Below are 4,864 nucleotides of genomic sequence, written 5' to 3'. Positions count from 1 at the left end.
CTTGGAATAATATGAACAAAACATGACCCCTACCCTTGAGAAGCTTACAGTCCAGTGAGAGGAGACTGGCAATTAAAATAAAAAACCCTGTAAGTTACATGGTATGGTAGAAGTTGATAAATGCTGTAGTGGAAGAAGGTAGAATGGGTAATGGAGATCAGGAATCTGAGGCGGGGGTTGGGAGGGGCAGTATGTAATATTATATACATTTGATTAGAGTTGGCCTTGCTGAAAAGCTGAGATTTAAAATTGAAGGAGCTGGGCCTCCCTAGTGGCACAGTGGTTGGGAGTCCACCTGCCAATGCAGGAGACACAGGTTCATGCTCTGGTCCGGGAGGATCCCACATGCCGCGGAGCAACTAAGCCCGTGTGCCACAACTACTGAACCTGCGCTCTGGAGCCTGCGAGCCACAACCACTGAAGCCCACACGCCTAGAGCCTGTGCTCTGCAACAAGAGAAGCCACTGCAATGGGAAGCCCGCGCACCGCAACGAAGAGTAGCCCCTGCTCGCTGCAACTAGAGAAAAGCCCGCGTGCAGCAACAAAGACCCAAAGCAGCCAAAAATAAAAACAAACAAATTTTTAAAAAATAAAAATAAAGTCAGTGGGAAGTGAATGTAGACAGAGAAGAGGACCAAGGTGAGGATGAACCAGGAAGGGAGAGTGAGACACCACCAGGGAAACAGGAAGAAACTCAAGGAAGTGGGATATCATGAAAGCCAAGTGAAGAAAGTCCATCAAGGATGAGATCACTTGCGTCAAATGCTACTGCGAGGCTGGGTTGGATGAAGGCTGACAACGGATCATTAATTTAGCAACACAGTGGTCACTTGGTGACTTTTGACAGGAACATTCTATTAATAAGCTAACTTATCAAATTAACACTTTATTTTAGCAATTCCTGCCCAATTTGTCAAATTCTTTTATTAAACCCCCAGAATAGAACAAATTATATTAATTTGTCCAACTATTAATTTTCCCTGGCAATATTCAAAACTTCCAAACTCAACTTTCCATTCATTGGGTATAAGTCTGGTGATTATTACTTATATAAGCCAACTAATTTTTAATTATAGTTCATGTGATATCATCCCTACTACTTTTTAAAAAAATTTATTTACTTTATATTTGGCTGTGTTGGGTCTTCGTTGCTGTGCACGGGCTTTCTCTAGTTGTGGTAAGCGGGCTTCTCATTGCGGTGGCTTCTCTTGTTGTGGAGCACAGGCTCTAGGTGCACAGGCTTCAGTAGTTGTGGCTTGCGGGTTCTAGAGCGCAGGCTCACTAGTTGTGGCGCACGGACTTAGATGCTCCACGGCATGTGGGATCTTCCCGGACCAGGGCTGGAACCTGTGTCCCCTGCATTGGCAGGCGGATTCTCAACCACTGCGCCACCAGGGAAACTGATCCCTACTACTTTTTAAAAGCCCTCTTGGAACCACGGTTTGCTCTCCTCCCAACTAGCACTTGACAGAATCTGCTTCTTTTCCCTTATTCTCACAGCTGCCTGTGAAATATCCTTTTCTTCAGTTCTACATTAAACTTTTAAATTTCTTACTAAATTTATACTCTCAGTTTCTGGCTGAGACATAGTAGATGTTCAGTAATATGCTTGATGAGTCGACAGAAGGAAGAGAGGGAGAAAGGGAAGGAAGGGAAAAGGAAAGTACAGAGACTGTCAGTTCTGGGAATTCCCTGGTGGTCCAGTGGTTAAGACTCCAAGCTTCCACTGCAGGGGGCGTGGGTTCGATACCTGGTCGGGGAAACTAAGATCCCAGATGCTGTTTGGCAAAAAAGAAAAAAAAAAAAATCTTTATAGAGACTGTCAGTTCTAATTGGAAGATACATGGGACTCTCAGATACTGCCGTGCCTTTATTCCTACTATTTTCATATTCTAGAAATTCTTAGAAATACATTCTGCCTAGATAAGCTCCATAAAAACAATTTAAAAGGAAGACAATAAACATATACAGAAATATGCTCAGAGTTGGAAACTGTGATAAGCAAAGTACTGAAGAGTCCTCTGTTAACTAGTACTAAAACTAGTACTTTTTCCAGAGTTCAGTTAACCGTTAAAAATGAAACCACTGGGGCTTCCCTGGTGGTGCAGTGGTTGAGAATCTGCCTGCCAGTGCAGAGAACACAGGTTCGAGCCTTCGTCAGGGAAGATCCCACGTGCCATGGAGCAACTAAGCCCGTGCGCCACAACTACTGAGCCTGTGCTCTAGAGCCCGCGAGCCACAACTACTGAGCCCACGTGCCACAACTACTGAAGCCTGCATGCCTAGAGCCTGTGCTCCGCAACAAGAGAAGCCACCACAATGAGAAGCCCATGCACCGCAACAAAGAGTAGCCCCCGCTCACCGCAACTAGAGAAAGCCCATGCACAGCAACCAAGACCCAATGCAGCCGAAAATAAATAGATAAATAAATTTTAAAAAAAATGAAACCACTTGTATTTTTTGCAAAACAGGTCTTCCATCGTAGGAAGTAAAATTTTATCTACTGTATTAATATATGTTAACACTTGTGATCACAGTTCAGGGTGGATTCTCTCAGCCCCAGTAAATTGTTAACACTCTAGTAATGCATAAGATCAGGAATGCTGTGGAAATCACTGGCCTGGGTTCCAGCTCTGAATGTGACCTTGTAGCAGTCATTAACTTCTCTGAGCTTGCTTCCTGTCTGTTAAAAATACGGCAGTGATATCTGACCTCAGGGCTATGAGAATCACATGAGGACCATGTGAAAACACCTTGGAAAATGTGAAAATAAGCAGTGTGACTTATGGTCAGATCACTCCCCAAGTTTTCTGAACCTGATCATAAAGATTCTGAGGGTTGTAGAGGCAAAAGCCACCATGCCGTGCCATCACTTACTGAGGCCGACTACTTCAATCTCTGGAATCTCTTGCTACACTCCTGCCCCAGGTCTAGAATGCTGTCCCCTGCTCTTGGGAATGGCAGCCAGGTGGGCCTCCCTAGATGTCATGGAGAAACACTTGTCTCCACTGGAAGAGAGAGCGAGAACCCAATTCTCAATTTTTTTCTTTTTACATAACCCAATGCTCATAATCAGAATGAAAAATGGTGGGTGTCACAAGGATAGGAAGCCACATAACACTGCCACTGGTTTCTGAATCCTGTCCTGGTGTCACCATATACATAACTCCTGGGAGAGCCTTTCGGTCGCTGTTTCCAGTGAGCCCAGAATTAGAAAAGCATGCAAGAGGTTAGCACAGTTCTTGGGACATTTCAAGCTCGCCCCGCTGCCACAACAAAGAAGGGACTGTGCCTGCTGCTTCTGTGCAGCTTGTGAAGCTGGGCAGCCTGGGGGCCAGAGGAGGGGCTGTATAATCGGTATAAAAGGTTCTCTGTGGGTATCATGATTCCTCAGCAGATCAGACTCCTCTGAGCCAAATTCAGCACGCACCCGCCCTGTTCAGGCTGCTGCCCAGTGGAGGGCAGGCTCTGAAGGCCCGGCAGTTAGAACGGACGGCATAGCATGGTGGCTTTTGCCTCTACGACCCTCAGAATCTTTATGATCAGGTTCAGAAAACTTGGGGAGTGATCTGACCACAAGTCACACTGCCTATTTTCACATTTTCCAAGGTGTTTTCACATGTTCCTCATGTGATTCTCATAGCCCTGAGGTCAGATATCACTGCCCTATTTTTAACAGACAGGAGACAAGCTCATAGAAGTTAACCTGCCCACCCGGCTTGCTCCAGCTTATGCACACAGGGTGGTAGCAGAGGCTGAAACAGTCTGAAGCACCCTTCACAGGCCTGGCATGCCTGGCCCTGCCCCCTTGCACCTCTGAGAGTGCCAACACCGCAAAACAGCTTCCAAGAGAGCTGCCAGCGAGCACTCACAGTTATGAAACAACTGCCTTGCTGTCTGGGGCCTCGGTTAAAGGTTGCCAAACTCATTTCACGGCTCTCCTACAGAAACTTTGATCTGGAAGGAAGCTTGATTCATCTGATTTGATTATTTGGCTAAATAATTATCTGACAATTTGGCCAAATTTGATTATTTGGTTAAATTATAAATTTTTCAAACAACTCCCAATGTTAAACCCTTCCGGCCTTTTCTACTTTACTTAATTATCCAATAGTATCCACTCATGGCCTGCCTCTCCCTAAACCTGTGTCTCTGTCTTCCCCCCGGCTTCCCACCAGGGAGAGAATATAGTCTCCTACTTTCAAAGCATGTTCTGAAATGTCCCTTTCAAGGCGCTACTCAGAATAAACATGAACCTGGGCTTTCAGGTCCTCCCAAGCCCTCTGTAAGAAAGAAATTGTTCATATATGTTCTGAGGAGTTATTTTTAATCCATTTAAGGGCAAACACTGATCTTCATTTGGGATGAGTAAAACTTGTTTTCAGTTCTCCTAGTTCATGTGATTATCAAATATCCATTTTTTAAGGTCCGTACTTTTGTTTCAGGCGCCATGGTTATCTTTCTAAAAAAATCTCTGCAACGTTCCCTATATGACAAATACCAAGAGGTAGTAAAAGTACTTCCATCCCTCTGGCCCAGCGTTTCCCTCAGTGGCGGGGGCTGAGTGGTGGATTCACTGTGACAAGCGCTCTGCCCTGTGCTCAGGAGGGTCTCGACTCCTTGGTTCCTTGCCCGGAGGTCGTTTCTACTCAAACACTTAAATACTTGAATTACTGGATACTGAAATACATGATAGGCAAAATTTAAAATTCTACAAATCGGGAATTTTCTGGCGGTCCAGTGGGTTAGGACTCAGTGCTTTCACTGCTGAGTACCTGAGTTCAATCCCTGGTCGGGGAACTAAGATCCCACAAGCTGCGTGGTGTGGCTCCAAAGGAAAAAAAAAAAAAATTCTACAAATCTG

This window comes from Phocoena phocoena, chromosome 15 (assembly GCF_963924675.1).
Source record: "Phocoena phocoena chromosome 15, mPhoPho1.1, whole genome shotgun sequence".
In the NCBI taxonomy this organism is placed as follows: domain Eukaryota; kingdom Metazoa; phylum Chordata; class Mammalia; order Artiodactyla; family Phocoenidae; genus Phocoena; species Phocoena phocoena.
This window is presented reverse-complemented; position numbering follows the sequence as displayed.